Raw genomic sequence first — 27,219 nt, 5'->3', positions numbered from 1 at the left:
GCGTGTGGATGTGTGTGCTATGTGTGTTTGGTGGTTGTTGTTGTGTAGTGTTCATTCATTGTTCGTTTAGCAGCCTGATGGCCTGGGGATAGAAGCTACTTCTGAGTCTTTCTGTGCTCGCCTTGAGACTCCTGTGTCGCTTGCCTGACGGCAGCAGTTCAAAGAGGCAGTTGTTCGGGTGGCTCGAGTCCTTAATAATTCTCTTAGCCTTCCCCTTGCAACGCTTGTTGTAAATGTTCTGGAGAGTGGGGAGCCCCCCTCCAATTGTGCGTTCGGCTGAACGTGTCACTCTTTGTAGTCTGCTTTGGTCTTTTGCAGTGCTATTCCCAAACCAGGAGGTGATGTTGCCGGTCAAGATGCTCTCTATTGTACATGAGTAGAAGTTCTTAAGGATCTTCTGGCTGACTTGGAACTTCCTTAGGCGCCTGAGGAAGTAGAGGCGTTGTCGTGCCTTCTTCACCACACTGTTAATGTGTATGGTCCATTTCAAGTCCTCGGATATGTGGGCTCCGAGGTACTTGAAGCTGTTGACTCTCTCAACCGGTGCCCCGTCGATGCTGAGGGGGCTGTAGTCCTTGACCCCCGACCTCCTGAAGTCCACAATCATCTCCTTTGTTTTGCTGACGTTCAGGGAGAGGCTGTTTTCCTGGCACCATCCCGCCAGGACCTTGACCTCTTCCAGGTAGGCCCTCTCGTCGTTGGCAGAGATCAGGCCCACCACCACTGTGTCGTCAGCAAATTTGACGATTGTATTGCTACTCCGCTGAGCCACACAGTCGTGTGTGTACAGGGAGTAGAGGAGGGGACTCAGAACACAGCCCTGGGGGGCCCCTATGTTGAGGGTGATGGATGAGGAGGTGCAGTTGCCTGCTCTCACCACCTGGGGTCTGCCAGTCAGGAAGTCCAAGACCCACTGGCAGAGGTCATAGCCCAAGCCCAGGTCCCTGAGCTTGGCTATGAGTATGGAGGGGACTATGGTATTGAATGCCGAGCTGTAGTCGATGAATAGCATTCTCACATAGTTCCCCTGCCTCTTGTCCAGGTGTGATGCTGCTGTGTGCAGCACATGGGATATGGCGTCCTCCGTGGACCTGTTGGGGCGGTATGCAAATTGCAGGGGGTGCTCTGTCCTTAATGATGTTGTGTGCTCTCCTGGTGGCCCTGGTAGAGTAGATGTCTTGTAGTGAGGGGAAGGCTGCTCCAGAGATGTACTGAGCAGTTTTAATCACTCGCTGGAGTGCCTTCCTCTCCTTAGCAGTGCAGTTTTTTCTCAGCCTTCTTAGGAAGTACAGTCGTTGGTGGGATTTTTTTATTATATGTTGGGTGTTGTGAGCCCAGGTGAGGTCCTCGCTGATGTGGATACCGAGGAATTTAAAGGTTTTAACTAGGGATGTCCGATATTATTGGCCTACCGATATTATCGGCCGATATCGGCATTAAAATGTAATATCGGAAAATATCGGTATCGGTTTAAAAGAAAAGATTTTTTTTTTTTACATTTCTATAACCTTTATTTACCCAGGCAAGCAAGTAAGAACAAATTCTGATTTTATTTATTGTCAAAAGTATGCATAATGTTGTGTTAATTCCACAACAAGATATATGTAAGGTTAATTACCTGAAATTATTCCATTTTTGGGGGGGGGGGGGGGGGGGGGGGGGGGGGTAAACCCTGCATATATCGGTATCGGTTGATATCGGTTGATATCGGTATCGGAAATTAAGAGTTGGACAATATCGGTATATCGGTATCTGTAAAAAAGCCAATATCGAGCATCCCTAGTTTTAACCCTATCCACATCCGTCTCACCTATGTACAGAATGAGCCTCTAAACAGGTGATCATGGCAGCAGTAATTGTAGCAGAGAGGCATGATGAACGTGAAAGATATTATCGAATATCTCGAAGGACAATTTCAAATCAAGCGCATGCAGCGATACCATGCAATCGTACTCATTATTTAAATATCGTTATTTAACGTTGTGGGCCTTGGGGTTATGTTTATGTTTATTTAGGATCCCCATTAGCTTTTGCACTGGGCAAAAGCTATTCTTCCTGGGGTCCGGCACGCACAAATGTACAACAACATTCAATACATTACATTACATTACATTACATTACATTACATTACATCAATACATACATTACATCATCATCAACATCAACATCAATACATTACATCAACCTCAACATCAGTCACATCATCAATTACAGTACATCACTATCAACATCAGTTAGAATGATATTGTACAAGATATTCACCAGCAAAAAGCATTCAATTAAAATAACTAAAATAACTAAAATCAAACAAATAGTGCTTCCTGAGCAGCACTCACCGCCATCAACTTAAACACAACCAACAGTCAACTGGTGTTCACCTCTTTGCCATAATGGCTCAGTGCATGCTCATCAGCAGATGGCACTTTAACTTCCTCTTAAAGATAGCCTTGGATTCTATTTCAGCTAAGTAGCTTGGCAATGAGTTCCATTCCATGATAGCTCTGTAAGTCCAGGGCCGGATTAACGACCGGGCCGACCGGGCCGCGGCCCGTGGGCCTCGAGTGATGAGGGGCCTCAAAAAAAAAAAAAAAAAAAAAAAGATTATTTTTAATTTTTAATTTTTAATTTTTTTGGAGGCCCCTCGTCACTAGAGGCCCCACATTTTTTTTTATTTTTTTTTAACTTTAATTTTTTATTTTTTGAGGCCACTCGTCACTAGAGGCCTTTTGGAGGCCCCTCGTCACAAGAGGCCCCAAATAATTTTTTATTTTTTTTTAACTTTTATTTTTTATTTTTTTGGAGGCCGCTCGTCACTCGAGGCCTTTTGGAGGCCCCTCGTCACTAGAGGCCCCAAATATTTTTTTATTTTTTTTTTTACTTTTATTTTAAACATTTTTGGAGGCCCCTCGTCACTAGAGGCCCCACATTTTATTTTTATTTTTTTCTTATTTTGGAGAGCGATGTCATACTGTGACACTGAATGATTGGCACTGACTGACGCTCTCTGATTGGCCACTGACATGTTTGCCCAATCGCGTGACGAGCTGTGTCTTTGCCCATTTCCTCGTCAAACAGCCTGCAAACTACCTGGCGTTCTATCGCCATGCTCTAAGACAAACTCTAACCTTAACCAACTTCGAAAGAGTGCCTAAGCTTAACCGTCGAAAGAACTTGCCGTCAGCCCGTCACGCTCTAAGACAAACTCTAACCTTAACCAACTTCGAAAGAGTGCCTAAGCATAACCAGTGTAGAAACAGGCATCGGCCAATCAGAGAGCGTCTTGCCAGAAATGCGGCTAGGTTTAGAAATAACGCGACTAGGGGCCTCCATACTACACACTAGTACTAGTACTGTAACTGAGGGGTACAATTCCCTGACTGTATTGATAAGTATGGTATCATTAAACCACTACCGCTTTATGTACTTTAATTACTGGCCATACAGTACACGATATCTAAGTATGATGAACACTTTCCCACATATGAAATCAGGTCCACACAAAGGTAATAGTCAAATATTTAATATATAGCAAAAGGTACATATAATAATTACTTATTACATTTATGATTTGAATTGAATGCTCTTGTAAGGCAAATGAGTACTCGTAGGCAAATCAACACTGAATGTCCAATCTCTGGTTACACAGGAAGCAAGTATACAACCTGGCTCTTAGGGGATTATATCTATGGTCACTTAATGATTATAGCTGGATAATATACTGCAGGGGTCCCGCCGGTTGTAAGCCAGTAGGGGGGGTAGGAGAGCCGTCGGCTGTATCCCGTCTGGTCAACGATTTCCAGGGAGAATTCAGGTACAGAAAACAGTGCCCGTGGAACCTTGATCCACAGATGAATACACTTGGGCTCTCTTGTAGACGATAGCTGTAGCTGTCGCTGTCGGTCCACAACGAAGAAGAAGTGAGGCGACCTCAGTCTGGTCTGAGCGCCGTCTCACCTTGGCTCCTCTCGGGGTAAATCCAACACTCACCGGTGTTGGCGATTATCCGCTCCACAAATCAAAGCACCAAAGCAAATAGATATTCCATGCCGTATAGGGCTCAGCAGTCGTCGGGGTAGGTAATCCAATGTGCAGGTCCACTCGTCCTCGCCCAGAACTCCTCGGATGAAAGCACCACGCGTGGTCTGCCCAGCCTGGTTAATACTCTAGATAACGCGAGGAAACGATGGGGGTGCTGCTCACTTTAGAACTCTAGCCGAACGATGCACCATACATAATAGACTATTATTACTTAATAGAAATACGGTGCCAAACTCTGGCAATTCAGCTATTAATTCGCACGAGGTCTCACTGCTATTCTAAGGCCAAACAGGCCGTACTACACCGCACGCGGTATCGTGGGGTGAGGCTTCACGTCTTGTTACTTAGTTGGGTAGAAGGGTAAAGGACTAAGAGGAATTCTACATTTCTTGCGCCATATTTATATGCACAGTGGACAAGTAGTGCCGCTCTGCTTTGGGTAGCCGTATTCCTGCGCGGAGCTGAGGCTAGTAAAGGCATGTCTCGTCGGTACCTTTGAACTTGAACGCCAGGGGCTTGTCCCTGGCGCCTGGTCCTTTTGTCCAATAAGAGAATGAACTATTATGGGCTGTAGTAGAATAAAGGGATATTCAGTGTATATGTACAAGGAATATACAAGGGATATCAAACGATATACAAATACTATTAAATATATATCCATAAATAAATATATATATTCGGTTTAATCTGATCCTTCATAACAAGTACTAAATACCTATATGTCCCTATGCCATAAATGTCATGTATGTTGTGTATGTCATAAATGTCTATATGAATTGAAAATGGGGGACCCTGATGTAAACAAGACAAACGTCTTTCTCAGGTCTGCATCCCCTGCCTTAACAATTGTGTGTATTGAGCCGTACTGTATTGTACCCATTCTGCAATCTGTTAAATAAAGTGTTCATTCATTCATTCATTCAGTAAAAAAAATAAGAGATACGAAAATTTGAAATATAGGCCTCTCTCTTATACATGCCTCCTCCTAATACAAGCCTGGTATCCACTACAGTTGAAACAAATACAAGCCGGGGTTACTATTAGAGGAATTACGGTATTCTATATATTTTTTAAAGTGACATATAAAAACGCCACTGTGCGTGCGTGCACGTGTGTGTGGGGGGGCCTCCACAAGAATCTGGCCCAGGGGCCTCTGAAGTCTTAATCTGGCCTTGTGTAAGTCACAGAAGATTTTAGTAGATTTGTTCTCGGTTTAGGTGCCATTAGATGGCCTGACGTAGCTTGTCTAGTCATATGGTCATGTTCTTCTCTTATGTAAACTATATCATCATAAAAATGGTTTTTTGACAACTTGAACATTTCTGAGAAACGTAATGAGACGGGATTGCAGACGTTTCTCAACCGTAAGCCATGATAATTGTCTGTGCATATGCTCGTATAAACATAACCTAATTTGAGCGACATGCCACATGCAGAGATATATCGCTATAGTGGCTGTATACAGCGCGCACCTGCACGTATTGGGACGGAGAAGAGTTACCGCTAGTTTGCGAGCCACTCAGCCACGTTACGTATTGGAACGGAGAGAAAGATACCGTTAGTTGGGGAAGAAAAAGTGAGAGAGAGAGGAGAGAGCTGTTTTTTGCTACAACGCTGTATGGTAACGTTGGTGAAGTGAATTACCAGTTAAAAACGGTATCGTAATATCGCCAAAGCCAGGAGAAGTGGAGTGACATACTCCAACACCGAAGACCAGCGTTTTGGACTATAGGAACCCTGTCTGTACGAGACCCCCCTATCCAGCGACTACCCGACTGGTTGCATGTAAATTTGATTAGCCCCAGGATATTAATGTGACCACGGGATATTAATGTGATATGTTACATGTGTTTTTTTATGTTACACATTAAATGTAATAATTCAACTTGGTACCCCTGTCCCCTCCAGTTAATAAGAGTGTCCGCCATTTTGTGTACATTTAATATTGGTTAATATATCATTTAGTATTTGCCAAGCTCATTATTTAAATTCAGTCAGGGTTGTGTAGCCCCTTAGCTAAAGTCTGTTTGTTATTTCTTCCCCTATAAGCGACCTTAGGTTTTATGAAAGGCGCTATATAAAACGAAGTTATTATTATTATTATAAAATTAATAATTAATTAATAATAACCTTCACTAGAATATAATCTAATTATGAAATCAAATATAGGCCAGGGCTTTACAACTTAATAAAGAGATTAAATACAATTAAATGGGATATAAGCAGAATATAGCACAATATATTATTGCATTGTATATGGTATACATTTAATTTAGTTTCTATCCTATTTAATATATATTCTTTATTAAGTTGAAGGAGAGGACGTCTTATTAATTAATTATTAATACATTTTTTATTTTATAATAATAATAATAATAATAATAATAATAATAATAATAATAATAATAATAATAATAATAATAATAATAATAATAATAATAATAATAATAATAATAATAATAATAATAATAATAATAATAATAATAATAATAATAATAATAATAATAATAATAATAATAATAATAATAATAATAATAATAATAATAATAATAATAATAATAATAATAATAATAATAATAATAATAATAATAATAATAACTTCAGAATAATAATAGTCATGACATTGCATTACTGCTGATCAGCACCTATATCAGAAATAAATGTTTACTGTATTGATCATCATCTCAGAACCAAGCATTTGGAATGTCAGTGCTATAGCCTTATTTCTAAATCACGCATTGCGAAGGCTATTGGCACTCTGCTTTATATTTCTCAAACAAGTTAGATACTGTTCATAACTCATAAGATCTATTTTCTTTAGTATTCCGTTCATTTTGTATTGTATTACGGTTTACTTCGTAATGTATAGGGGACTGCAGTGGCGAATCATCCTGGAAGCCAAGGGAAGCCAGGCTTCCCCATTAAAATATGAACAGTAAAAAAGATTTATAAAATGTTTACATTTAAATAATTTTTTTAAATTAAAATAATATATATATATATATATATATATATAATCCCTCTTCTCCTTCTCACTCTCTCTAACACTGTCAGACTCACTGAGGCAGGCTGGCAGTCACTCTGTGCTCATGTAACGGAGGTACCGCATGTCTATCCACAGTCACGAGGGACTTGTATAGTGAAGTGGCTGTGGACGTTAAGCGGTACTGCAAGTAAACTCACTCCCCAGAGGCATCCAGACCCAGTACTTAGAAGTGAATTCACCTCTTGGTACAGTGGTCTGTGATGCCGCCCGCGGCGCGGGAGACCGGGGTTCAACTCCCACTCAGAGCGATCCCTTAACAGGGGTCGAAACAAACACAATGCAGAGCGAGATCAGACCGGCTACACGTGGTGCCGATAGACCCGGATGCCCTGGGTGGAGTGAGTTTAGGGGGGTGAGTGTAACAGAGGTACCGCATGTCTATCCACAGTCACGAGGGACTTGTATAGTGAAGTGGATGTGGACGTTAAGCGGTACTGCAAGTAAACTCACTCCCCAGAGGCATCCAGACCCAGTACTTAGAAGTGAATTCAGGTAAGGAATCTATGTTATCTATGTTATCAGTCTTAGGATAATCAGACTCGTTTTCACGGATATATAAGCGTTTCCCCTATATGTGATATGGCTGTTTTGACTGTAAAAGCCATCAGGAAATAAGAGCAGCGATTATCAGCGCGCGGCACAAGCGTGCGTGCGCACACATATACTATCGATTATCTAGCGTTTATTTGAAAACGATTCATAAATAGGCAGACAAATGAAAACGTTCTAGAATATTCCAGTAAAAGGCGATTATCATAGAATGTGTTGTTTTTTCCGCGAAAACGAGTGATTTTCAAAATGCTATCAAACGGAAATGAAGCGATAAAAAAACAATCTGCTTTGACAATGTTGACTGGAAAATGAGTCTTTGATAAGCGACGGGCAGATTAGACACATAGCCATAATTTAAAACATAGATTAGGCGATATTAACGTTAACATTGGCGTGGATTTGGGCATTCAAGGGGGTAAAAAGGAAAACACGGACTGGCTCTCAAAGTGTTAATAAAGGGGTTCCCACACCTTAACACGGGTCCGTTTGACAGCGAAGCACTCTAGCGTCTTCAAATTTGCCACGCTGAAAGCGGGCCAGTCCAGAACGTTTCCACCGATTGACCAATCAAATCACATTAAAAGCTAAACGTGACGACGTCATCGCCTCAGTGAAACTGCGTTGGGGAAAATATACATGCCTCGCGGCCACGTTCGAATCAAACCAACGTTTAGGCTGGAGGGAACCCCGGAGATAGCTAGCTAACGTTATGTGAGTCTTAATGTCTAAACAAACAGCATTGTTTGATTGATTGAAATTCGGATTCCTCTCTCGGATTAATTCATTGAGGAGATCTGAAATTCGCTCAGCTGCAGACAAGTTTAGGAGAATACCCACAGGACTTGGAGAACTTTGTCGACGAGTTGCTTTACTAACCAAGGCGCGTCAGCTGCAACAATGGTGAGTAGTACCTAATAACCTAATAACTTTTCATAAGTGATGCCGCTGTGTGTGCGTGTGCGCGCGCGCGCGCGCGTGTGTGTGTGTGTGTGTGTGTGTGTGTGTGTGTGTGTGTGTGTGTGTGTGTGTGTGTGTGTGTGTGTGTGTGTGTGTGTGTGTGTGTGTGTGTGTGTGTGTGTGTGGAGCCATACTGTATATTCTGCTGTGTCATATCATACTGTGTTATTGTGTTGATGGGGCGTCGCCGACTCGCCGAGTCATACTGTACTGGTCTGCTTGTGTTTGATGGGCCGAGCCACAGGCTACTGTATACATGTATGTTCTGCCACAGGCTACTGTATACATGTATGTTCTGCCACAGGCTACTGTCCACAGGCTACTGTATACATGTATGTTCTGCCACAGGCTACTGTATACATGTATGTTCTGCCATGTCAGCAATATCTTGCAAGACGCTGAGAAACACTCCGAGGGCGACATCAGGCCATTCATTAATTTCAACCTAGAACCTAAATGATCTCTCTCTCTCTCTCTCTCTCTCTCTCTCTCTCTCTCTCTCTCTCTCTCTCTCTCTCTCTCTCTCTCTCTCTCTCTCTCTCTCTCTCTCTCTCTCTCTCTCTCTCTCTCTCTCTCTCTCTCTCTCTTATAATAAATTATTATAATAATTATAATATAATATCAATGTCCCAAGTGCAATAGTGCTAGTGCAAATTAATAGTATGACAGTCCAGTTGAGTTAATAGATGGAGTGATTTCTTGATTTCTAATTTTTTATTTTTTTTTGGACAGCGCTAAACTTGACAGCGCACTACATTTCGACACACACAAAGAGTGCGGACTGCTCGCGAGCTACACATAATGGGCGTGTCTGCGCTGGTATCTCATCGAGCAATGTGCTTTCGTGGATACCTCGCAGACGCAGAGCAGGCTCCGCGAATGCAATTTGCTTCGCGCAATACGTTCTCTGTGGATCCCGCCGGTCCATACAGTATGACACAAGCAGACTGGGGTGTAAAGTACTTGAGTAATTGTACTTCGTTACAATACTTAAGTACTATTTTTGGGGATTTGTACTTTACTCAAGTATTATTAGGTTTGTATACTTGTACTTTTTACTCCTTACATTTAAAATGCAGACCTACAAAGTACAAAGTACAGATCTCACAGGTCCAACTATTTTAATTAGTATATTTATTTCTCTGGCCGAACTAACGTTAACGTTATTAATCCTGCGGCCGCACTTTATTTAAAAACAGCCAATCAAATCCCCATCAATGGGAAATTAACCCGCCCATTCCCATGCTGATTGATCCTTGTGCAAGACTAGAAAGCGGGGATCTTTGATTAAACACCTGCTCCCATCAATGGGAAATTAACCCGCCCATTCCCATGCTGATTGATCCTTGTGCAAGACTAGAAAGCGGGGATCTTTGATTAAACACCTGCTATCAGAAGAATAGACAGTCAGAGTGACGAGCTACAGAAGATGGCCAGAAACGATAGTATGAGTGATGAAGAGGACGAACGGAAAATGTCATTTTGTGTTTTTAGCCAGATACTCTGACTTTTACTTGAGTATGATTTTGAGACGGTATCCATACTTTCACTTAAGTATATTTTCTGGGTACTTGTTACATCCCTGCAGCCTGGTCACCACTGGCATCATGGCACAGGGTTCTGCTGACATACAGTACCAGCGGCCCATGGGCAAATGGGCTGAAATATCTGTTTACACGAAAAGCCTGAAAGACTGTCGGTCCGCGTGGAATGCAGACTTAAAGTGTAATGTAAATGTTAAAGTGGTATTTTCTTTGTTAAAAGAATAGCTCTACATTCCGACAGTCATCACTGATACAGAGTGTCTGGTCAGTAACATGGGTCTCCCAGTCCCTCCACTCTGCAGTAAACAGCCATCACTGATATAGTGTCTGGTCAGTAACATGGGTCTCTCAGTCTCTCCTGCTCTGCAGTAAACAGCCATCACTGATACAGAGTGTCTGGTCAGTAACATGGGTCTCCCAGTCCCTCCACTCTGCAGTAAACAGTCATCACTGATACAGAGTGTCTGGTCAGTAACATGGGTCTCCCTGTCCCTCCACTCTGCAGTAAACAGTCATCACTGATACAGAGTGTCTGGTCAGTAACATGGGTCTCTCAGTCCCTCCACTCTGCAGTAAACAGCCATCACTGATACAGAGTGTCTGGTCAGTAACATGGGTCTCCCAGTCCCTCCACTCTGCAGTAAACAGCCATCACTGATATATAGTGTCTGGTCAGTAACATGGGTCTCCCTGTCCCTCCACTCTGCAGTAAACAGTCATCACTGATACAGAGTGTCTGGTCAGTAACATGGGTCTCTCAGTCCCTCCACTCTGCAGTAAACAGCCATCACTGATACAGAGTGTCTGGTCAGTAACATGGGTCTCCCAGTCCCTCCACTCTGCAGTAAACAGCCATCACTGATACAGTGTCTGGTCAGTAACATGGGTCTCACAGGCCCTCCACTCTGCAGTAAACAGCCATCACTGATATAGAGTGTCTGGTCAGTAACATGGGTCTCCCAGTCCCTACACTCTGTAGTAAACAGCCATCACTGATACAGAGTGTCTGGTCAGTAACATGGGTCTCCCAGTCCCTCCACTCTGCAGTAAACAGCCATCACTGATACAGAGTGTCTGGTCAGTAACATGGGTCTCCCAGTCCCTCCACTCTGCAGTAAACAGTCATCACTGATATAGAGTGTCTGGTCAGTAACATGGGTCTCTCAGTCCCTCCACTCTGCAGTAAACAGCCATCACTGATATAGAGTGTCTGGTCAGTAACATGGGTCTCCCAGTCCCTCCACTCTGCAGTAAACAGCCATCACTGATACAGAGTGTCTGGTCAGTAACATGGGTCTCCCAGTCCCTCCACTCTGCAGTAAACAGCCATCACTGATACAGTGTCTGGTCAGTAACATGGATCTCCCAGTCCCTCCTCTCTGCAGTAAACAGCCATCACTGATATAGAGTGTCTGGTCAGTAACATGGGTCTCCCAGTCCCTCCACTCTGCAGTAAACAGCCATCACTGATATAGTGTCTGGTCAGTAACATGGGTCTCCCAGTCCCTCCTCTCTGCAGTAAACAGCCATCACTTATATATAGTGTCTGGTCAGTAACATGGGTCTCCCTGTCCCTCCACTCTGCAGTAAACAGTCATCACTGATATATAGTGTCTGGTCAGTAACATGGGTCTCCCAGTCCCTCCGCTCTGCAGTAAAGACAAAATACATGTTCTGGTATCCCGTTCTCACTTCATCCAGTCAGGCGAGCGAACTAGGTTGGGCTTCCCACTCTCCAAGGCATTTACAACAAGCGGTGCATGGGCAAGGTTAAGAGAATAATCAAAGACTCCAGCCACCCAAACAACTGCCTCTTTGAATTGCTGCGGTCAGGCAAGCGATACCGAAGTCTCATGGCAAGCACAGAGAGACTCAGAAGGAGCTTCTATCCCCAGGCCATCAGGATGCTCAATGAACAATGATTGCTCAATGAACAAGTTTTGAACAATAAACAATCGTAACAACCATCAAATGTACTCACAGCACACACATCCACACACACACACTCACTTTAAACAAACAACTCACTGCAGCACCCACTTTACCCACTTTAGAACACCTAAACACACTTTATATTTATTGGCAAATAATTTGCACTACAACCCATACCTCATTACACCTTACTGTAAATTGTACCTAAATTGTACCTCATCCCATTTCTGCATTGTACTGTATAGTATATAGTATATTGTATTGTAACTCAGTTACTTTTCTACTCTCCATTGTACATTGTATATATGTATATATTGAACACCTTTGTCTACGTACTTGACTTCTATTTTATACTTACTATACTTTAAACGTATCTATTTTTATCTAGCACAATCTCTGGAGCAAAACAGAAAGAAGCATTTTATATAAAAGTATTCTGTACTTCTGTATGACAACTAATAAAGAAACTTGAAACTTGAACTTGAACTCACTGTACGGCTGACAAACAAAAGAGCAATACACGAAAGCGTACATGGTGAAGAGAGCTTCACAACGGTGAACAGCATAACCAGACAGGATACCCGGGGTGAACAGATTAATGACGTGACAGGGAAGTCAGGGCAGACCACACTTAAATACACAGACTAATTGACACAAGATGGTAATTGGTAATGAGACACAGCTGGGTGGAACAGAGTGAACAACCTGGGGAAAAATACAAGACAAGACTAAATAACACATAGATACAGACACAGGGGAGACAACACTAGACTAGACAATGGGGCACAACACAGACAGAAGATACACAGACAACAGATTAGTCAGGATGACATAGAACAAATGAATAAACATTGACAGACACAAATGCAGTAGCGTATTGTACATAAGGGGAGGTGGGGAAAGTCCAAGGGCAGGTGGGTGTTGTAAAGCAGGACCGGGGGGAACGTTACACCGGCGAGCGTCATTTGACAAGCCGTTTCTGACGAGTGACCACGTCCGGATGTAAACGGTCTTGAACTGACCAGTCACAGCTGACGGCGTATTCATGAGACTTCAAACCATGGACAAACGGCAACTCCCTCGGGCTGGACTGTGGAGGCTGACGTACGCCACAGCACTCCTCTGGAAGACCAAGGTCAAGGTCAACTTTACCCACACACACACAGTTATGAATATACAGACATGCACACACATACATACATGGAGGGATGGACACACAGACACATACAAACACATCCTCGTCACCATTATCACATATTTGTTGTCAACATAACCATGGTTGTCATTGTTGTCAATAGTCATCATCGCTTGGCCTGCTCCGTCGCCGTGGCGATGAGCTGAGTCATGATGGCTGAGGCCCCGCCTTCCCCGGCCGCTGTCATGACGACTGCCAACCAGCACGTAGCGATCTGTCGAGAGACGAGAGAGAATATGAGGATATGTACAAAAGCATAGATGGAAGGAAAGCCAGGAGAGCCAGCTGGCTTCGCACGCACACACACACACACACACACACACACACACACACACACACACACACACACACACACACACACACACACACACACACACACACACACACACACACACACACACACACACACACACACACACACACACACACACACACACACACACACACACACACACACACACACACACACACACACACACACACACACACACACACACACACAACACAACACACACACACACACACACACACAACACACACACACACACACACACACACACACACACACACACACACACACACACACACACACACACACACACACACACACACACACACACAACACACAACACACACACACACACACACACACATGCTCTAGGCTTCTTTGCCAGACACTTTCTACAAAGGCAGTGAGTTGAGTGCGGTTGAACAAAGCAGATAACTGCGGGCAACACACAAGAGAGAGAGAGAGAGAGAGAGAGAGAGAGAGAGAGAGAGAGAGAGAGAGAGAGAGAGAGAGAGAGAGAGAGAGAGAGAGAGAGAGCTTCATCACATCAGACCACGCTTTGTTTGAGGAAGAACAATGAGGTTGGTCTTGTCATCTCAGCAGACAGCGTGTGTGTGTTCACTGTGAGAGCCACAGCTTATCTCACTCTACTGGTTCCGTTCACTCTAACTAGCTGTTAACTGGTCTGATGCGCTACTGGACCCTCTGCTATAGGGATGAGCCCGTGTTCCAATCTGAGTTGGGGAAAAGTACGGATAATGAGATTCTGTATAGACAGAAAACTGTGTCGGGGGGAGGTGACTTTGAACTTCATTCAAATATACTTCAATGGTAAATGATATAATCAGTGGTGCGTTCCTGAAATCAACTGGGATTGCACGCACCTAATGGCGCCACGTGCACGCGCGCTCCCGGCGCGTGCGCGCGCTCCCGCGAATGCGCATAAATGTCCCCTCGCTTGAGCACAGACTACAGACACTGCCTAATTGCCTCTACGAATGGAATGTAACACATGTCATTCACAACAAGTTAGGTGTGAATGTATCTGAGAACGTATTTAACACACCTGACGACCGGCGCTATTGATATGCAAATAGCGAGTACTTATCTGGGCTTGCACGTAGTGCACCCCCGTCCCATGAAGAACGCATGCCTGGATATAATACTTTCCCCCAATCAAAGTCCACACATTCTGCACCAGGGGCGGGGCTAGGGGTGGCTACTTGGGCTTAAGCCCCGAATGTTTACTGAAAAGCCCCGAATCTATTAAAAATTTTTTTTTTTTTTTTTTTTTTTTTTTTTTTGACAATTAATCATTGTTACATGAAAATATGTTTGCACCAGATTTAGCAGAAGCTCATTTCTATCTGTAGTCTATCCAGCTGCTAACTGTATTTGAGTGAGTTAAGTCTTGGTGTTATGGTAGACTCAGACCTAAGCTTTAAATCACAATCAACAAGTTGACAAAAACACAATTCTTCCACCTTAGAAACATAGCTAAAGTACGGCCATTTATAAATCAAAAGGACGCTGAAAACCAGATCCATGCCTTTATCTCAAGCCGACTCGACTACTGTAATGCACTCCTTACCTGCCTCCCGAAAAAATACGATGATAACTATTTTATTGCAATGCACTATTGCATTATTTTATTCTATTTTACTAATTCTAATTCTAATACTAATTTACTATTCTATTTTATCGAGTTAACCCTAGATCTTAGATCCTAATATGAAAAACGATGTGATTTAATGTTCTATGTCTTACCTTGACTTTGTCTATTTTACTGCTATCTATTTTATGCTTTATGTCTGCACTTTATGCATTGCTCTTGATCTGCCAATGTTGTGCTCATTTTATGCCTGTCTTTTTGTACTGCTGTGAAGCACTTTGAGCTGCAATTCTTGTATGAAAGGTGCTATACAAACACAGTTATTATTATTATTATTATTATTATTATTATTATTATTATTATTATTATTATTATTATTATTATTTATTATTATTATTATTATTATTATTAATATTATTATTATTATTATTATTTATTATTATTATTATTATTATTATTATTATTATTATTATTATTATTATTATTATTATTATTATTATTATTATTATTATTATTATTATTATTATTATTATTATTATTATTATTATTATTATTATTATTATTATTATTATTATTATTATTATTATTATTATTATTATTATTATTATTATTATTATTATTATTATTATTATTATTATTATTATTATTATTATTATTATTATTATTATGATAAATTATTATAGTTTGCTTCATTAATTAAAGGGTGTGAATTTAAGTGTTCTCTAGTGCCTTTTGTCCGCTTTAAGGTGGTGGTATGAGTTAAAGGTTGTGGTGTCGAAGTAAAAAAAATCCGTGCCCGCTCACGCGGGCACCTATCTGGGCTAAGCCCCGGATCTCCTACAATCCTAAATCTGCCCCTGTTCTGCACCTTGGCCAGCCACCACTTCATATTCTGCAATATCTGCTTCCCTTCATTTGACACTGTATGTGGCATTTGCAAGCGATATTATTCAGTGTACCTTGAATTATTATTATTATCATCATCATTTTTATTTATTCGTACATGGAATTGTTACAGTACAATGATCCACTAATTTCCATGGCCGAATGGAACAGGAAGAACTGTTCATAGTGCAATAATTACCAAACCGAACAAAATGTACATACTTATTTTGCAGAAATGAAAACATCAACACAATAAAATTAACATACATAAATACATTTTGTGTATCTATCAGTTAAATTGCATATTTACTGAGGTTCATTCATTTATACACACACACACACACACACACACACACACACACACACACACACACACACACACACACACACACACACACACACACACACACACACACACACACACACACACACACACACACACACACACATGTATCTATATATTTATTATATTATCTATTATATAATGTATTATTCTATATTATACTTCTATGTACTATACTATTATACTATATAATTTTATTATTATTATTTTATTGTTTTTACATAATGTAACCGTGTGTACACAAATAGCTAACCTTGTCGGTGTGAACTTAATTCGATATTGTATGCAGACTAAAGTCATGCATTAGCCCCATATGTTCGTGTGGCACAAAAACGGCTGAAAATCTAATTCCAATTTGCATTGTTTTTTATCATGATTAATGAGTGTTTTTTTTGTTTTGTTTTTTTACACAGGAACCAGATAATGAAGGTCGACTGGAAACATTTTCTAAAACAAACGCTAATTAGTACACGCGCTGCACAAATGTAGACTGCTTTCCTCTTGATTCATCGTGCTATAGTGTTCCGCTGGAATGAACTCCTTCATTAGTAGTTCAGGGAGCAGTAAATTACATTTGATCTCGCCGACTGTAGGGATTTAATTTCTCTTCCAAAAGTATTCTTTTCAGCTGTATATACGTTCACAGCGGGAACTAGTTTGTGATGATTAGTGTCAAGAGAACATTTCATTTCTCAATTGTCTCTATTTGCATGTTTCTGTATTTGGTAAAACAAGGAATTTTAGATGAACCTTTGGTTCAAAATGTTTTCCCATTCTGTAAGTCTGTGTCGTCTTCTTCTTCTTCTTCTTCTTCTTCTTCTTCTTCTTCTTCTTCTTCTTCTTCTTCTTCTTCTTCTTCTTCTTCTTCTTCTTCTTCTTCTTCTTCTTCTTCTTCTTCTTCTTCTTCTTCTTCTTCTTCTTCTTCTTCTTCTTCTTCTTCTTCTTCTCCTCCTCCTCCTCCTCCTCCTCCTCCTCCTCCTCCTCCTCATCCTCCTCCTCCTCCTCCTCCTCCGGACTAAAATCCAGTTAGAATTGCTTTACAATTGATTATAATAATTTTTGTTATACAGGCATCACGTTAATAACTAATAGCACTTTTATTGAAACATTTGATCTAGCAGAGGTAACTGCCAAAGATGCTCTCTTGATGGCTTGTAATTGAGATAAAGAACCTCTTAACAAGCGGGCAGAAAAGTGGCATTTTTTTAACATGAACTTGAGTACTGCATACTTTTTTGCAAACCAAAACAACATACTTTATACTTATAGCACATGCATGTGTCGTAGTCACAGCACGAGCGTACTTCACTCCCCCTCCTTTTCCTCCCATGTTCACCACACACTCCTCTTCATCCCCCTTTCCATCCACCACGCACTCCTCCTCATCCTCTCTTCCTCCACGGAAGCCTCACACCCTTATATGGCCAGCATCCCTTCACTTCCCGTCACCCAGCCCAGCTGCACCTCGTCCCTCTGATTCACACGCTGTCAGGCACCTCACTCCTCACAGCTGTATCCCATCCCCCGTTGATGAGGATCCTACTTCTACTCGACGACGCTGACCAGAAGTCGTCGTGGTGTTAAACATCACTACCTAGGTACGACGTCTCGGTCTGAAGCTCTGCTAAACCTGCCCTTGTGTATTCCTTGCTCTAATCCGTCTCTCTTGTGCCCCAGGATCCCCGTTCCAGTGGGCTGTCCTGCCTGGACGTCCCAAGCTACGCTAGAGGTGCTCTTGCTCTCTCTCCAGACTCAGACCTGTGTCCTCTGCCCACAGCTGCAGCCACAGTACATCTATCCTCACCCCCCAATAACATTCTAACCCCGTTCTATTGCACATTCTTATTGTACTGCTGTCTGCTTGGGAAATACAATTAAAACCCCTTGAAACGCTCCATTCTCCTCTCCTGTGTTCAGCGATTGGGCTGTGTTCCTAAACCCACTTCTCACAGCATGAGCCTGGTCTCTTTTGAAAGATGACATTCTAAAGTTTCTGATTCCAGAAAATAAATCACTTTTAGTGCTAACGTAATAGAGTTGTAAAAAAAATTGTTACTCAAGTTTTTCTGTAGTAGTTAGTAGTAGACGGAGCCATAGCCTGACGCCTTATGTAGTACATATCCAAATTTCATAAAGATCCATTCAGAAATGAGTAATTAGGAGTGAGTTTGGTAAACTCGGGGGCGGCGTGGCTCAGGGGTAGAGTTGGTCGTCCAATGATCGAAGGGTTGGTGGTTCGAATCCCGCTCAAGCCCATGTTCATCCCACTGCCGTTGTGTCCTTGGGCAAGACACTTAACCTACTTGCCTCGTATGAATGTGTATGCATGTGAATGAATGTTGGTGGTGGTCGGAGGGGCCGTAGGCGATGATTATTCGCCACGCTTCCGTGAATCTGCCTCAGGGCAGCTCTGGCTGCAATTGTAGCTTACCACCACCGGTATGACTGTGTATGAACGAATAATGGACTCTGTAAGCGCTCTGGGGTCACTGGGGTGTCATGAAGAGCGCTATATAAATCCAGTCCATTATTATTTTATTTTTAAACTGTGTACAAAGAAAAACTCAGTTTTCTCATAGACTTCAATTCATTTGGCTTCCTGTTAAAGAATTTAGTTGTTCACCTAGATCCCTGATTCACACATCCCCACATGGGGTATCATTGGAAACCACACTCCTTGGCTACAACGATCCACAATAATTTTCTAGATCGGATCTAGATTGACAGAACTACTGCAGCCTGAGCGGGAGTGGTATTTTGCGCAATACCGTGTACTTTGCACAAGCCTCAAATACCGGCATGTAACTCGAGAACCGCTGAACGGATTTTGTTGGATTTTTTCACTATCGACAGGCAACAATAAGCCTTCAATTCGATATATATATATTGTATTAAAAACTATGCACATCCGAGCCACTAGGGGTCGCCAAAGTGCTGGTTGCAAAAAGTCATAAAATCTGCCCTGATATGGGCTGTCGCAGCTTAAAGTGCCACTTGCAGGTTAAACCCTACTCTTCAATTATGGGTAGTGTACATCATTGGTATCTAATTTCATTATTTATTTTGTTCCGTTTGACACCGGAAATTCCACTCAGAAAGGGTTAAAAATGTCCATGCACGAATAATATGTATGGAGCCAATCAAAAAGCTTATCAGACGTTATCAGTGCCGTGACGTCACTGCAGGTAACTTTTCCCTACCTCTCATCCACTACAATGGAGTTTGACGAGTGCAGAAAGCAATTTCCTTGATCCAAATGGACGCCTTACAAGACAAAAATGGGTTTAATCATCGGAGAGACTTTGATGGACCAGCTACGACTGCATTTTTCGTTGAAACAAAGGTAGTTATAAGGTTTTTAATGTCATAAAAAAAAAACTATATTTACCACTAGGCAGCATGTTGTTCAGTACAGCAACACTATTGGCTCTCGCCTTATCCCCGTCACAGGTCATAGTACCAAGCTAGCTAGCTAACGTTAATGTTAGCATTATGTATACTGTCGTGAACCATTTTAAATCGGGCATGTAGAAGAGTTTCGGGAACGAGTCAAATGTGCAGGTCCTCTTCTCAGACCTGTGGGGCAAAGCACTGCACGCATCATGCCGGCTAGCAAGCTACACGTCGCGGCATGTTGATACGATAGTAGCCCCTTTTGTGACTGATGCACTCGGTGCATCACAGTCACGAAACGGGCTACCACGATAGCTAACTAACGTTAACGTTACAAGCTCAAACACCTTATAACTACTGCTACTGTCGTGTCCATAAGTTCCCTGGCAGAATACTTTGTGAGGACAAAGGTATACAGGAGTTAGGAGTTTCGAGAATGCCGGCTAGCAAGCTAGCTACTAACGTTATATACACAATATGTACAACGACACAATGATTTACATTAGTATTTACAAATATGGTAATGTGGTTGTGGCTTTTACAAATAGTGGTTAGCTTTAAAGATAAATGGCTATGATCACGGAGCAATAGTGTTAGGTGAAACAGATACTAGCCACAGATTCCTCGGCTAGTAGTAACAAGAAGGCTCTTTGCTTCCTGCGACTACATGCGTGTGATTCTCAGCGCCCCCCTTCTGCCCTGATACCTGGTGTGACGTCATCATTAAGATGACACATGCACGCTATGAAACACGGATTAAAATATGCACATGAGTGGTGGTTGTGGTTGGGCGGACAAAATGTTTGATAAAAACGCTAAAACTGGTTCAATTTCGATCATCGACTTAACACTACAATGACTAGTCAATAAATAAAATAGATTGTACAATTAACAACCTAAGCCCCCTCCCTCACCACCCATCACAGACACAAGCCCCAAGTCCGGTAACCCGGCGAGCCAGAGCATCACACCTCTTTAACACCCCGACTCGCCGAGGGCCTGAACCAAGGGCCTCCCCACCCCTAGCCTGTGACACTCCGACACAATCAAAAGGGGCCCAGAACACAAACATAATGGGTTTCCTGAGCCCCCTCCATCTACAGGCCCGGCAGCCGCGAACCCCGACCCCGGGGGATCCGCAGCCCGGCGCCCCCACAAGCCAAAGCATCACACCTCTTTAATGCCCCGACCCCCCCCAGGCCGAGCCCATAACCACCAGACCCACATCTAAAGTGGGCCCAGAATATATACATAATTAAAAATACAATAAAAATCTAAAAGAAAAAACAAGTGGACAATGGTCTTCGCTCGCTCTTCACCCCCCCCCCCCCCCCCCCACACACTCACCCCAGGACCCCAACGTGAGTTAAATACATAATATATGGTCTTCACCTGCTCCACCTGCTGTCCTACAGCCTGAAGTCTCCCAGCTCCTCCGCTGTTTCAGTGACACCACACAGTGTGAGGTTGAGGCCATCATCGGGAGGATGAAGTCATCCACGTGTGCTCTGGATCCCCTCCCCACAGCCCTGGTGAAAGCCAACATCCGCACTATTGGTCCCCTTATGACCAGCACCATCAACCTCTGCTTGCAGGCTGGCCACGTTCCGCCTGCCCTCAAAAGTGCCATCATTACCCCGCTCCTGAAGAAACCCACCCTGGACCCAAAGGCCCTCGTCAGCTACCGGCCCATCTCCAACCTCCCGTTCCTCTACAAGGTGCTGGAGAAGGTAGTTGCGGTGCAGCTCCAAGCACACCTCAGAGACAACAATATCTTCGAGAAGTTCCAGTCTGGGTTCCGCTCTGCGCACAGTACAGAGACAACCCTGGTCAGGGTCACCAACGACCTTCTTCTTCTTCTTCTTCTTCTTCTTCTTCTTCTTCTTCTTCTTCTTCTTCTTCTTCTTCTTCTTCTTCTTCTTCTTCTTCTTCTTCTTCTTCTTCTTCTTCTTCTTCTTCTTCTTCTTCTTCTTCTTCTTCTTCTTCTTCTTCTTCTTCTTCTCCTCCTCCTCCTCCTCCTCCTCCTCCTCCTCCTCCTCCTCCTCATCCTCCTCCTCCTCCTCCTCCTCCGGACTAAAATCCAGTTAGAATTGCTTTACAATTGATTATAATAATTTTTGTTATACAGGCATCACGTTAATAACTAATAGCACTTTTATTGAAACATTTGATCTAGCAGAGGTAACTGCCAAAGATGCTCTCTTGATGGCTTGTAATTGAGATAAAGAACCTCTTAACAAGCGGGCAGAAAAGTGGCATTTTTTTAACATGAACTTGAGTACTGCATACTTTTTTGCAAACCAAAACAACATACTTTATACTTATAGCACATGCATGTGTCGTAGTCACAGCACGAGCGTACTTCACTCCCCCTCCTTTTCCTCCCATGTTCACCACACACTCCTCTTCATCCCCCTTTCCATCCACCACGCACTCCTCCTCATCCTCTCTTCCTCCACGGAAGCCTCACACCCTTATATGGCCAGCATCCCTTCACTTCCCGTCACCCAGCCCAGCTGCACCTCGTCCCTCTGATTCACACGCTGTCAGGCACCTCACTCCTCACAGCTGTATCCCATCCCCCGTTGATGAGGATCCTACTTCTACTCGACGACGCTGACCAGAAGTCGTCGTGGTGTTAAACATCACTACCTAGGTACGACGTCTCGGTCTGAAGCTCTGCTAAACCTGCCCTTGTGTATTCCTTGCTCTAATCCGTCTCTCTTGTGCCCCAGGATCCCCGTTCCAGTGGGCTGTCCTGCCTGGACGTCCCAAGCTACGCTAGAGGTGCTCTTGCTCTCTCTCCAGACTCAGACCTGTGTCCTCTGCCCACAGCTGCAGCCACAGTACATCTATCCTCACCCCCCCAATAACATTCTAACCCCGTTCTATTGCACATTCTTATTGTACTGCTGTCTGCTTGGGAAATACAATTAAAACCCCTTGAAACGCTCCATTCTCCTCTCCTGTGTTCAGCGATTGGGCTGTGTTCCTAAACCCACTTCTCACAGCATGAGCCTGGTCTCTTTTGAAAGATGACATTCTAAAGTTTCTGATTCCAGAAAATAAATCACTTTTAGTGCTAACGTAATAGAGTTGTAAAAAAAATTGTTACTCAAGTTTTTCTGTAGTAGTTAGTAGTAGACGGAGCCATAGCCTGACGCCTTATGTAGTACATATCCAAATTTCATAAAGATCCATTCAGAAATGAGTAATTAGGAGTGAGTTTGGTAAACTCGGGGGCGGCGTGGCTCAGGGGTAGAGTTGGTCGTCCAATGATCGAAGGGTTGGTGGTTCGAATCCCGCTCAAGCCCATGTTCATCCCACTGCCGTTGTGTCCTTGGGCAAGACACTTAACCTACTTGCCTCGTATGAATGTGTATGCATGTGAATGAATGTTGGTGGTGGTCGGAGGGGCCGTAGGCGATGATTATTCGCCACGCTTCCGTGAATCTGCCTCAGGGCAGCTCTGGCTGCAATTGTAGCTTACCACCACCGGTATGACTGTGTATGAACGAATAATGGACTCTGTAAGCGCTCTGGGGTCACTGGGGTGTCATGAAGAGCGCTATATAAATCCAGTCCATTATTATTTTATTTTTAAACTGTGTACAAAGAAAAACTCAGTTTTCTCATAGACTTCAATTCATTTGGCTTCCTGTTAAAGAATTTAGTTGTTCACCTAGATCCCTGATTCACACATCCCCACATGGGGTATCATTGGAAACCACACTCCTTGGCTACAACGATCCACAATAATTTTCTAGATCGGATCTAGATTGACAGAACTACTGCAGCCTGAGCGGGAGTGGTATTTTGCGCAATACCGTGTACTTTGCACAAGCCTCAAATACCGGCATGTAACTCGAGAACCGCTGAACGGATTTTGTTGGATTTTTTCACTATCGACAGGCAACAATAAGCCTTCAATTCGATATATATATATTGTATTAAAAACTATGCACATCCGAGCCACTAGGGGTCGCCAAAGTGCTGGTTGCAAAAAGTCATAAAATCTGCCCTGATATGGGCTGTCGCAGCTTAAAGTGCCACTTGCAGGTTAAACCCTACTCTTCAATTATGGGTAGTGTACATCATTGGTATCTAATTTCATTATTTATTTTGTTCCGTTTGACACCGGAAATTCCACTCAGAAAGGGTTAAAAATGTCCATGCACGAATAATATGTATGGAGCCAATCAAAAAGCTTATCAGACGTTATCAGTGCCGTGACGTCACTGCAGGTAACTTTTCCCTACCTCTCATCCACTACAATGGAGTTTGACGAGTGCAGAAAGCAATTTCCTTGATCCAAATGGACGCCTTACAAGACAAAAATGGGTTTAATCATCGGAGAGACTTTGATGGACCAGCTACGACTGCATTTTTCGTTGAAACAAAGGTAGTTATAAGGTTTTTAATGTCATAAAAAAAAAACTATATTTACCACTAGGCAGCATGTTGTTCAGTACAGCAACACTATTGGCTCTCGCCTTATCCCCGTCACAGGTCATAGTACCAAGCTAGCTAGCTAACGTTAATGTTAGCATTATGTATACTGTCGTGAACCATTTTAAATCGGGCATGTAGAAGAGTTTCGGGAACGAGTCAAATGTGCAGGTCCTCTTCTCAGACCTGTGGGGCAAAGCACTGCACGCATCATGCCGGCTAGCAAGCTACACGTCGCGGCATGTTGATACGATAGTAGCCCCTTTTGTGACTGATGCACTCGGTGCATCACAGTCACGAAACGGGCTACCACGATAGCTAACTAACGTTAACGTTACAAGCTCAAACACCTTATAACTACTGCTACTGTCGTGTCCATAAGTTCCCTGGCAGAATACTTTGTGAGGACAAAGGTATACAGGAGTTAGGAGTTTCGAGAATGCCGGCTAGCAAGCTAGCTACTAACGTTATATACACAATATGTACAACGACACAATGATTTACATTAGTATTTACAAATATGGTAATGTGGTTGTGGCTTTTACAAATAGTGGTTAGCTTTAAAGATAAATGGCTATGATCACGGAGCAATAGTGTTAGGTGAAACAGATACTAGCCACAGATTCCTCGGCTAGTAGTAACAAGAAGGCTCTTTGCTTCCTGCGACTACATGCGTGTGATTCTCAGCGCCCCCCTTCTGCCCTGATACCTGGTGTGACGTCATCATTAAGATGACACATGCACGCTATGAAACACGGATTAAAATATGCACATGAGTGGTGGTTGTGGTTGGGCGGACAAAATGTTTGATAAAAACGCTAAAACTGGTTCAATTTCGATCATCTAGTTTTACATGAATATTGCTTTCTTTTTTAGTGATAAAATTTTTTTATTTTCAAAACATGAAACAACATAGTTCACAACATAATAACAATAATACAATCCATACAACAATAATAATACATAAAAAGACACCAAAAACATCGACTTAACACTACAATGACTAGTCAATAAATAAAATAGATTGTACAATTAACAACCTAAGCCCCCTCCCTCACCACCCATCACAGACACAAGCCCCAAGTCCGGTAACCCGGCGAGCCAGAGCATCACACCTCTTTAACACCCCGACTCGCCGAGGGCCTGAACCAAGGGCCTCCCCACCCCTAGCCTGTGACACTCCGACACAATCAAAAGGGGCCCAGAACACAAACATAATGGGTTTCCTGAGCCCCCTCCATCTACAGGCCCGGCAGCCGCGAACCCCGACCCCGGGGGATCCGCAGCCCGGCGCCCCCACAAGCCAAAGCATCACACCTCTTTAATGCCCCGACCCCCCCCAGGCCGAGCCCATAACCACCAGACCCACATCTAAAGTGGGCCCAGAATATATACATAATTAAAAATACAATAAAAATCTAAAAGAAAAAACAAGTGGACAATGGTCTTCGCTCGCTCTTCACCCCCCCCCCCCCCCCCCCCACACACTCACCCCAGGACCCCAACGTGAGTTAAATACATAATATATGGTCTTCACCTGCTCCACCTGCTGTCCTACAGCCTGAAGTCTCCCAGCTCCTCCGCTGTTTCAGTGACACCACACAGTGTGAGGTTGAGGCCATCATCGGGAGGATGAAGTCATCCACGTGTGCTCTGGATCCCCTCCCCACAGCCCTGGTGAAAGCCAACATCCGCACTATTGGTCCCCTTATGACCAGCACCATCAACCTCTGCTTGCAGGCTGGCCACGTTCCGCCTGCCCTCAAAAGTGCCATCATTACCCCGCTCCTGAAGAAACCCACCCTGGACCCAAAGGCCCTCGTCAGCTACCGGCCCATCTCCAACCTCCCGTTCCTCTACAAGGTGCTGGAGAAGGTAGTTGCGGTGCAGCTCCAAGCACACCTCAGAGACAACAATATCTTCGAGAAGTTCCAGTCTGGGTTCCGCTCTGCGCACAGTACAGAGACAACCCTGGTCAGGGTCACCAACGACCTTCTGATGACGGCGGATGCTGGAACCCCATCCATTCTGGTCCTTCTCGACCTATCGGCAGCCTTCGACACGGTGGATCATTCCATCCTACTGGACTGTCTCCATTCAAACGTCGGACTCCGCAACCTAGCCCTTGGCCTGTTCCAGTCCCTCTTGGCTGGTCGGACTGAGTGTGTCTTCCTTGGAGGCGCAACATCCTCCAACCACCCCGTCACCTGCGGTGTCCCCCAGGGATCCGTCCTCGGCCCCCTGCTGTTCACCCTATACATGCTCCCCCTCGGCCGCATCATCAGCCGGTACGGTGTGTCGTTCCATTGTTACGCTGACGACACCCAGCTGTATATCCGGATTACACCATCATCACCTTCTTCACCCCCCACACTGACCGCTTGCCTGGAGGAGACTAAGGCGTGGATGAACCACAGGTTTCTCCAGGTCAACAGCTCCAAAACTCAAGTCATGCTGATCGGTACACCACACCAGGTCCGGTCATCCACCATCACCACCAGGGTGCGCAAATATGATCACATCACCCCCACCATCAGATCACTTCACTGGCTCCCCGTGGAACACAGGATAGAGTACAAGGTATCCCTCCTCACTCACCAATGCGTACACAGTGGTGCCCCTGCCTACCTCAAGGAACTCCTCACCCCCCAGTCCTCCTCACGCTCCCTCCGCTCCGGCACAGCCTACCTCCTCAAAGCCCCCAGGACTAAGCTGCACACCATGGGCGATCGAGCCTTCTGCTCTGCCGCACCCAGACTGTGGAATGCTCTCCCCATCCGCGTCTAGTTTTTTACCAACGGATTTCCAGTTCCGCGTTCGCGTTCTGCGATCTGATTGGCCACTGACGTTTCTGGTGCGATCTGATTGGCCACTGACGTTTCTGGTCATGTGACATGTGCGCCCAATCGCGACGCGCCCATTTCCGCCTCTAACAGCCTGCAAACTACCTAACGCCTAGTTGAGCTGTACTGTATTGTACCCAT

This window comes from Notolepis coatsorum (genome assembly GCF_963971535.1).
Source record: "Notolepis coatsorum genome assembly, chromosome: 2".
NCBI classification, from domain to species: Eukaryota; Metazoa; Chordata; class Actinopteri; order Aulopiformes; family Paralepididae; genus Notolepis; species Notolepis coatsorum.
The sequence above is the reverse complement of the archived record's forward strand: the minus strand, read 5'-3'. Positions refer to the sequence as shown.